Below are 10715 nucleotides of genomic sequence, written 5' to 3' on the forward strand. Positions count from 1 at the left end.
GAGGAGGGGACAGAGCTGTTACTTTGGAGGGTCTTGGTAGGCATGTATCAACAGAGGTAGCACAGAGTGGTTCTTAAGGTTCAGTCTGGAGTAGAGCAGATTCAGGTGCAAATCCCTCTGACTAGCTGTGTGGCCTTGGACAAGTTACTGAACCTCTCTGAGTTTCAGATGCCTCCTCGGTGAAACGAGGATAACAGAATAAGATGACTGGGAGGGGTGAATGCATCCAAAGAGGCATAGTATATTGCTACACAATATACTGCAGCAAGGAACAGCCCCAAATTTCAGATAATGATAACTGCATGGCCATTACAAGCAATTACTGTAAGCTGGACACTCTTTTTAGTGTGCATATTAATGCATTTAATCTTCGCAAAAGACTTTTTGAGATAGGTGCTCGTATTATTCCCATTTTTTCTGATGTGAAACTGAAGCACAGGGAGATTACTGACTCGCGCTATGTCACAGAGCTGAAAGATAACAAGAATGGACTTAACTCAGCCCATCAAGTTCACATTCTTACCTCCACATTGTACGGCCCTTCTGAGGGTGAAGGGTAAGGGTGTGTATTGCCAAAGACCAAGGTATAAGAAAGGACTGTTTAGTTCAAGACAGTTCCCTGCAGTATTTTACAGAATAGCAACTTCCTGGCCCGGAGGATAGGCTGGGAACAGCACCGGCCAAGAGAAATATAAGGCAAGCCACATATCCTGCTTTAGATTCTCTAGGAGCCATATTAAAAAAATAAAGAGAAACAGGTGAAATTAATTTTATATTTAACCCAATATGTCCAAAACATTATCATTTAAATATGACATCAATATAAAAATTACTGAGGTATTTTCTATTTATTTTTTCATACAAAGCCTTTGATATCGGAAGTAGCCAGTGGCTACTGTTTTGGACAGTGCAGCTGAGAGACTAGGGAGAGGGAACCAGACCCGCTCCCTGTCCAGGGTGCCAGCACCTTCTTTTCCTCCTCTCCTCTGAAAGCTGGAGCTCTGGGCCCTCTCCCTTCCATTTCCCCATCCCAGTCTTCCTTCTAGTTCTCCAGCCTCCCAGCCTTCCAGGCGGCAGCAGGAAGTCGTGGGAGGTGGAAAGGCAGCTAAATCTGGGGCTGAAGGCAGAAGACAGAGGATGTATCTGGGGCTGGAGACCCTGCCCTGAGACTGTAGGCTGAAATGGGGCTTCCCAGCACTTCAGTCTGCTTCCCCTCAGATTTGCTCCCTGATATGGGGCCCCGTGTAGTGACCGGTGGGAAGGAACACTCTGAACCAGCAAAGGTGTCCTTGGCAGATGGAGGAGACCAGATGGTGCTCCCCAGGCCGCCAAGAATCTCAAGGAGGACAGCCTGGCTCTGAGCATATATGTGAGTGAGACAGAGAAAAAGAGGAGAGAGAAAGATGGGGCGGGGGTTGTAGGGAAGATATATGCATATTTGTGAAACCCTTATGCAAATCAAATGGAAGTTAACAGATTGTGTCCAGAATTGTGGAATAACCAGCTGATACTTTCTGACTAATGGCCCCTCAGAGGGTGTGGTCGGGAGGGGATGCTGCTTAGAGATAGCAGATGACTTTACATTTCTGGCTTTTTTTAAAAGTATATTTTATTGATTATGCTATTATAGTTGTCCCATTTTTCTCTCCCCTTTATCCTCCTCCACCTTATATCCCCACCCCATCAGAATTCTCCCCCTCCTTTGTTCGTGTCCATAGGTCATACATATAAGTTCTTTGGCTTCTCCATTTCCCATACTATTCTTAACCTCGCCCTGTCTATTTTCTACCTACCATTTATGCTTCTTATTCCGTATACCTTTTCCCCCATTCTCCCTCCTCCCCCTCCCTGCTGATAACCCTCCATGTGATCTCCCTTTCTGTGAATGGGTTCCTGTTCTAGCTGTTAGCTTAGTTTGTTTTTGTTTTTGTTTTGTTTTTAGGTTCAGTTGTTGATAGTTGTGAGTTTGATGTCATTTTACTGTTCCTAGTTTTGATCTTCGTTTTCTTAGTTAAGTCCCATTAACATTTCATATAATAAGGGCTTGGTGATGATGAACTCCTTTAACTTGACCTTATCTGGGAAGCACTGTATCTGCCCTACCATTCTAAATGAGAGCTTTGCTGGATAGGGTAATTTTGGATGTAGGTCCTTTGCTTTTCATGTCTTTGAATACTTCTTTCTGGCCCCTTCTTGCCTGTAAGGTTTTTTTTGAGAAATCAACTGATTGTCTTATGGGAAGTCCTTTGTAGGTAACTCTCTCCTTTTCTTTGCCCTGGCTGGTGTGGCTCAGTGGATTGAGAGACGGCCTGTGAACCAAAGGGCCACCGGTTCCATTCCCAGTCAGAGCACATGTCTGGGTTGTGGGCCAGGTTCCCAGTAGGGGGTGTGCGAGAGGCAACCACATACTGATGTTTCTCTCCCCCTCTTTCTCCCTCCTTTCCCCTCTGTCTTAAAATAAATAAATAAAATCTTTAAAAAAAAGATTTTCTCTTTATCTTTAATCTTGGGTAATATAATTATGATGGGCCTTGGTGTGTTCCTCCTTGGATCCAACGTCTTTGGGACTCTCTGAGCTTCCTGGATTTGCATGTCTATTTCCTTCACCAGATTGGGGAAGTTTTCCTTCATTATTTTTCTTTTTTTTAATTTTAATTTTTATTTTTTTAAATATATTTATTGATTATGCTATTACAGTTGTCCCATTCCCCCCCCCCACTCCACTCCATCCTGCCCATCCCCTCCCTCCCATATTCCCCCCCTATAGTTCATGTCCATGGGTCATACTTATAAGTTCTTTGGCTTCTACATTTCCTGCACTATTTTTACCCTCCCCCTGTCTATTTTCCACCTATCATCTATGCTACTTATTCTCTGTTCCTTTCCCCTCCTCTCCCCCTCCCACTCCCCTATTGACAACCCTCATGTTCTAGTTGTTTGCCTAGTTTGCTCTCGTTTTTGTTTTAGGTGTGGTCGTTAATAACTGTGAGTTTGCTGTCATTTTTACTGTTCCTATTTTTGATCTGCTTTTTCTTAGGTAACTCCCTTTAACATTTCATATAATAAGGGCTTGGTGATGATGAGCTTCTTTAACTTGACCTTATCTGAGAAGCACTTTATCTTCCCTTCCATTTTAAGTGATAGCTTTGCTGGATACAAAGCTAATCCAAGGACCTACATCCTACATCCTACATCCAAGGACCTAATCTTGGATGTAGGTCCTTGCGTTTAATCTTGGGTAATGTAATTATGATGTGCCTTGGTGTGTTCCTCCTTGGGTCCAGCTTCTTTGGGACTCTCTGAGCTTCCTGGACTTCCCGGAAGTCTATTTCCTTTGCCAGATTAGGGAAGTTCTCCTTCATTATTTGTTCAAATAAGTTTTCAATTTTTTGTTCTTCCTCTTCTCCTTCTGGCACCCCTATGATTCAGATGTTGGAACATTTAAAGTTGTCCTGGAGGTTCCTAAGCTTCTTCTCATTTTTTTGAATTCTCATTTCCTCATTTTGTTCTGGCTGATTGTTTATTTCTTCTTTCTGCTCTAAATCATTGATCTGAGACCCAGTTTCCTTCCCTTCACTGTTGGTTCCCTGTACATTTTCCTTTCTTTCACTTTTGCATAGCCTTTATTTTGGGACCATACTCAATCATTTCTGTGAGCATCCTGATTACCAGTGTTTTGAACTCTGCATCTGATAGGTTGGCTATCATCTACATTGCTTAGCTGTATTTTTGGAGCTTTGATCTGTTTTTTCATTTGGGCTGTATTCCTTTGTCTCAGCGCACCTGTTACATCATTAGGGGTGGGGCCTTAGGTATTCCTCAGGGCAGGGCAACCCATGTAGTCTTGGTGTTATGGCACTGTATGTGGGGGAGGGGTCAGAACAGTGCCACTTGCTCAGTTCTCACCCCGCTTTCAGTCACTTCACTTGCTATTCACAAGCGAATTGAGCCTTTTGAGGTGCTGCCCTGGTGCTGATTCCCAAGTGGGTGGGTTTGTGTATATTCTAGGACCCTGTGGGCCCCTCCAACAGACTTTCCTGTAAGACTGCCAGTTTCTCCTGCTGCCTCAACCCCCACAGGTTTTTACAGCCAGAGGTTTTGAGGCTTTAGTTTTCTGAGTTGGAACCCTGGGTTGCGCTGTCTCTCTCCCCAGTTGTTCCTCCTGGCTTACAACCATGCGAATGTGGGACTGCCTGATCGACCGGCTGAAGCCTTGCCACATGTCCCCTCTGCCCTCGGCTGCCCATCTCCACCCTTCCTACAAGTCTGGATAAATGTTTCTTCTTTAACTCCTTCGTTGTCAGACTTCCACACAGTTTGATTTTCTGGCAGTTCTGGTTGTTTTTTGTTTTTAAACTGGTTGTTATCCTTCTTTTGGTTATGCAAGGAAGTGAAGTGTACCTACCTATGCCTACATCTTGGCTGGAACTCCACATTTCTGGCCTTGCCAATGACTTACTGTGTGACATTTGGACAAGTTACTTAACCTATCTGAGTTTCAGTTTCTTTGTCTGTAAAACGGGAAAACAATATCTTCCTATGCAAGCATTGTGGGGATTGCTCTAAAATAATATTTGAATACTATTGATAATATTTGCAGATTACTGGAGGGAGTGTGTGGAGGATGAAGGCACTGTGATGGACAGGGGTCCTAGGCTGGGGAGAGGATACCCTGGACACCAGCTTCTTGATGCTAACCTGAGATGGTATCTTGGAGTGGGGCCCTTCCCTGTCTTCAGAGGAGATGTGAAAGGCAAGGTGGCTGTGGCTGGGTTTGGGGCTGGATGAAAGGATGGCCATCTGGGCAAGAGAAGAGAACAGACAACAGTCCAGCCCTGTTCCTGCCAGCTCTGCATCAGGGATCCCTCCAAAGGCCTGGCCTGAAACATTCCTGTATTCCCCTTTCCCAATGCATCTCAAGATACCCTGTGAGCACACCCAAGGGAGCGAGACCCAGCTTGGCAGGGGAAGCCCCAGGTGACTGGTGGATGTTGCCCTGGTGCCCACCACTCCACAGGCATTACTCACAGTACCATCAGGCTTCACCATTGTTGGAGGCCATGTATTGGGCAGCCCCTCCTGGGCCCAGGCGGGCACCTTGTGGAAATGGGTGGGTCCAGCTTCCCTGACTGATGCCTCCTGTCTCAGGACCCGCATTTCTTCCTGAGATAGTTCTAATCTCTCTTGCTGCAGTTTAGACCTTGCAGACTCCTCTGGGCAGGACACTGCAGGACGAGACCCAGGGTGGGTCCCAGAGTCTGGAGCCACTTCCAGGAAGGAAAAAGGCAGAGCATCCCTCCATGGGCCCCGTGTGCATGGCTGGTATAAAAACCCGTCCCCACCTCCGCCCTGTGACGTTTACAGACACCTCCATGCACCACCAGGTCTGCTGTCATTTGTAAGGCAAACACTGAGACCATTAACCTCATAATAAGGTCAGGGTTAGTTGTTTCCACTTAATAACTCTGGAGTTTTCAAAAAAGGATATTACAAAGTATTTTTGGCAAGCAACTTATTACCTGGCACAGAAGATTCTTCTTTTTCTTATCCTCACCCTAGGACATGCTTATTGATTTTAAAGAAGGGGAGGGAGGGTGAGAGAGGGAGAGAAACATCGATGTGAGAGGGAAAGATCAAATGGTTGCCTCTGGTACGTGCCCCAACTGGGGACTGAACCCTCAACCTAGGTATGTACCCTGACTGGGAATCGAACATGCAACCTTTTGGTTTATGGGTCCATGCTCCAACTAACGAGCCACACTGGCCAGGGCACAGAAGATTCTTCTAAGGAGAATTTTAGTTCCATATTTTAAAAAATCTATTATCAAAAGCTAATAAAATATAAAAAAAAGTATATCTAAAAGGATATGAACAAACTTTTTGTCTCCTTGTTATTAATGTTATAAAGATGATATAAGGTGTGGCCCCCTCCCTGGCAGGTCGTGACCCTGACCTCTGCCCTCTTAACCACCACCAGGTTGCCACCCTCTTGGCTCCCATCCCACCTCTCTCATCATTCTTTCTCAAAGTCTCCAGCGAAGGCTCCTTGCACTCTGCCCACTCCCCACGTGTTGTGGCTCCTCAGGGTTCTGCATAGTCTCCCTGCCTCACTCCTGTTGCTGGTTCTCAGTTCTCACTCTCCTCTGGGCTCCAGACTCAGGTCCACTGGCCTGCCTCCCAGCTCCCTATCACTCAACTGCCCTGCAAGAAAACTCAGTGCCTCTCCCAAGCTGCTCCTCCTCCTGGCTCCCTACCTTGGCCAGGGACACCATGGTCCATCCAGATGCCTGAATCAGAAGCTGGGTGTCAGTGCTCTCCTTCCAGACCCGACATCTGCTTACTGTTGGAGCCCTTCGCTTCTGCTTCCCACCTTAGCACCCATAGTCTCCCTCTTGCTGCTGCCTTAACTCAGGACCTCACGGTCTGCCTGGATCTTAGCTTCGGCTGCCAGCACCTGAGTCTGTCATCCAGTGTGGTCCTCACATCTAGCCTTCCGACAGCTGCCATGCCAGGCCCCTGGTGGCTCACCACCACTCACTGGGTACAGTTCAGCTTCCTCACCTCCATATAGAAAGCACCCTGTGACTGGACACTCCTTTTGCATCTGGAACACGTCAGGCTAGTTCAAGCTGCCCAGCCTTTGCTCATACGGTTCCCTCTGCTTGGAATACCTTTCCCACCATCTCAGCTCAGGAAGCAGGGATCCTTTGGAGTTTGAGCTCAAGTACCATTTCATTTCTGAAGACTTGCAGCCTTTCTCGTCCCCCATCCCCTAAATAGTCCCTCCCTGTATCAGACTCCCGGCGCTTGTGTCACTTCAGTGATGTGACTGACTACTCTCTCCCCACAACCACTCTGGACTGGGAGCTCCTCAGGGTGCAGGGACTGTTTGCTACTCCTTCTGGTCGCTGGTCCACAGCCAGTGTCCGGTTTGCATTAGGTGGGGTAGCTGCTGCTGTGGGCTGCTCCACCCGCTTCTGATAACAGATTCTGGCAAATAGGAGTATCCTATATTGGTCAGAGTGATTGGTTCGGGGCAGCCACCTGCTGCAAGCCAATCAGAGCCCTGCTTGGGGTTTGTCCAAGTAGAGGTAGACAGAAGGACATATGTCCTTGAAGGACACAGATCCCCTGTTGCAGGCACCTGGTTCCCTTGCCATGGAAAGACCTGTCTGTAGTAGGGGGAGAGAAGCCAGGTGGAGGCCAGTGGGAATGAGAGGTGAACTGAGAGCACCTGGCCACCTTCAGTCCCCAGTCTCAGTCCCCGAGGCCCCAAAACTGCCAGACTCCTCAGCGGTTCCTTCGATTCTGAGACCTAACTTGGCATCTTCTAATGAGTCCCATTTGCTGAAACCAAGAGTTGGGTTCTACCCCTTTCTGAACAAAGGGTCCTGACCATTTTGATAGGCCCATCATTTGGTGAATTAAATTATGGGAAAAATTCTAAATCAGTAGATAGAATAGCTCAGTAGGATGGCTGAAAAGGGCCAAAGGCTCCCAGGTTATTGTAGACAGGGTCTGACATCTATCTCCCGTGGCCTCTTTTTCTCCTGAAAATCCCAAGCCTCCTGTCTTACCTCCCAACTCTCCAGCCGTAGGACCGTTATCCTCAACGAACATCTGCTCAGCACTTAACAGTTACGGTTGCCTTTCGGAACTCTTTTCTCATTTGAGTCTTACAAACACTCTACAGTGGAGGCAGGGCAGGCCTTGTAGCCCCATTCTACCAATGAAGAGACTGAGGACCAGAGCAGGCAATGACTGGCCCTAGGATACCTGGGAGGGCTGGGGCCGGGGCCTGAGGGCAGGCTGCTGCCTCTAAGCGCCATGCACCGCTCTTTCACACTCACTTGGTGAGTCCCCTTCCCCACACTTTCCTACTCTCCACTCAGAAAGAAGAAAGCACGTTCACTGGGAAGTAGGGGTCCTATCTTCACACAGAGAGGACCTGTCAGGGAGAGCCTCCCACCCTGCGGGAGCAACCAGGCCTTGGCACCTCACTGTGGGAATTTCAGGCCCCTAACCTAAGGCTTTCATCTGTTACATTAAAATGCACTTCCTGCCCTTACTGGTGTAGGTCAGTGGGTTGGGCGTTGTCCAGTAAACCGAAAGGTTGCTGGTTCGATTCCCTGGTCAGGGCACATGCCTGGGTTGTGGGCCTCCAGCACTGAAGATGTGTTAGATATTATGATGAAGACGTTAGGTGGCTTGCCTAAGTTTCTTAAATCTTCAAATTTATTATTGAGGATTATTATCGTTGTTATAACATCATTATCCCCATTTCACAAATGAGGAAACAGACTCTTAGAAAGGTTAAGCAACTTGCTCAGCTTTATGTAGCGAGTAGGTGGAGAAGCTAAGGTTTGCGTTGATGTCTGTCGGAGGCTCTCTCTTATTTTCATGAATAACAGTGTAACAAGTAATAAGGTGTTGGGGTTGCTTTCTAAATGCCCCGGACTGGTCGCTCACATCATTTTTTCAGTGGACCTCCCACTTCCTCTGGCTCCTGAGCTCTCTTGTCTTGTCACCAGCGTGGGGTGTGGGGGTGCCCTTTTGGTGCTGACCTGAACAGCCCAGGCTCCCTCACCCCCTACATCACTGTCAGGCACGGGGTCTTTCCACAGAACTGGACTGTTGCTTGTATCCTCCAGCTTAACGCTCCACAAGGACCCATGAGAACCCTGCAGAACTCTGCTCTCCTTTCCCACGGCTCATGCTACCCCCGGCATTCTTCACAGACCTAGGATTCAAAGCTTGAATCTCTAGCAAATTGTGTCCTTTCAGAGGAAGTCTCAGACCTTCTCCACCCTTCTGAAGCCCCCAGTTAAATAGGATCACTTTGGGCACAGGCTTCTCCCACCTGCCCAAATGGGAAAGTTGAAGGCGCTGGAGGAAGCCATTGCCCCTTCCTGCTTGTCCTCAGCTGTCCTCACCTGCTTTCCCCTGAACTGAGAAGCTGGAGAAGCTGAAGCCCTTGGCCCTCCGAAGGCCCATGAGCACCTCTGCGCCCCTGGACACTCTCATGGGCTCCCTGACACAGCACCCACTGGGCCCCCAGTGCTCCCCTCACTTCCTGGTGTCCCCTGTGCCTTCGAACTCAGCCTGGCTTTCACCCCAGGCATCTGTCCTCAGGGCCCTGGGCTTTCGTCTACATTTCCCTAATTTTGTCCCTTCCGACCACCACTACGTCGGACTCTACTTCAGGCCAGGCCACTCCCAAATTCTCATTTGGGAATTCCCAATTAGTGGAATCTCAAAAGAGAGGCAAAAAAGTTTCTCTGGCAGAGCCCGGGCCCAGCCTGCTCGGTCCCTGGTGAGTGAACCTGACTCTGCTTCTGCTCCTGCCCACTTAGGTCTGTTGCCTTAAAAAGGACTCCAGTGACTTCACTCCCCACCGCTCATCCCCCGCCAAGGGCTCAGACTCCCTGCGGGGAATCTCTGCACCAAAGGTCAGAGAGGCCCTCCCCAACTGGGCCTTGCCTCTCCTAGGTAACCAGGGGAACCCAGCGCTGCCGTGGGAGCGAGGTGCGTTGGCTTCTGGCCCCGCAGGAGGGATCGCTGCCTGTAGGAGCTGGGGTGGGGGTGGGACTCAGCCTTTCTGAGAAGACTGGGGCCCTGCGCTTATGACTGCCCTCCTCCACGACCTACCCAGTGCCCACCTCCCGGTTCCTCTTTCTCATGGTACCGCCCCCCCATCCCCTTGCGCGCAAACCCTAAGCCTTGGGCCAATTTGCAGACAGTGACTGTGGCGGGGGAGGAGGCACGGGTCCCACCTCAAGTGGGTGGGGGTTGTGGAGCCTCCTGAAGTTGCAGACCAGCCCTTCCCCGCCACTCGAAAGGTGGGAGCCAAGGCTGGGGCCGCCTGCGGGCTTTGGGCCTGGGTGGGTTGAGGGCATCTCGAGGACAGAGATGCGGGCGGGGCCGGGAGAGTTCGGTCCGATAGGGGAGACCCGGAGTTGAGTGTCCTCTCTCCCAGAGGTTGCCTCACCGGTTCCGGTCGCCAGGCGCTCACCTTTCCGCCAGCTCCCACGAGGTCCCCGCCGGTCGTTAGGGACGCCCCACGTCTCGAGGGGGCGGGTCCAGGGAGGGCGTGCACACGTGCTTGTCAGCCCCCCTGCGCACCAAGTCTCCCCCGCCCCCCCCCACCCCGGTGCCTGGCGGGCGCCAGGCTGGCCTTTGATGGCTGCCACTACGTGCCTTGGCACGGGGTTGGCGAAAGGAAGTTTCTGGCTAATGTGCTGTGTGTGTGCGGCTGCTGTACAGGCAGGGGGACCTCTGTGACGGTGGGCATACTTTGTGCTTCTGGGGGACATGTTTAGGAACGAGTGGGCTTTTGCGGGGGAAGGTGAGGAGTGGGGGCCCCGGGCAGGGTCCCTGGACTGGAGTGCTGTTCTTTCTTGGAGCCTTTTGTGTGGAAGTGGGGGTGGGGGGTGGCGAGTGTTAGGACGGTCCAGGAGAAGCATCAGCAGTCAGTCTTTTCTGGAAGATGAGGAGGCGGGAAGGGCAGCTGCAGGTGTTGCCCGGCCTCCTCTGGGGCAGGCCCTGAGGGAGAGCTGTGGGCTGCAGCATCCCTGCAGAGGAGCGCCTTCCACCTTTATCTGAGATGTAAACAAGGCTGATGTCTGGCAGTGGGCAGGAAGGTTCCAGCCTCCACAGCACTCCTTGACACAGCTCAAAGCCTGATGTCAACCCCCCACCCCGCGCCCCCGCCAGCC

This window comes from Desmodus rotundus, chromosome 11, assembly GCF_022682495.2.
Source record: "Desmodus rotundus isolate HL8 chromosome 11, HLdesRot8A.1, whole genome shotgun sequence".
Classification (NCBI taxonomy): Eukaryota; Metazoa; Chordata; class Mammalia; order Chiroptera; family Phyllostomidae; genus Desmodus; species Desmodus rotundus.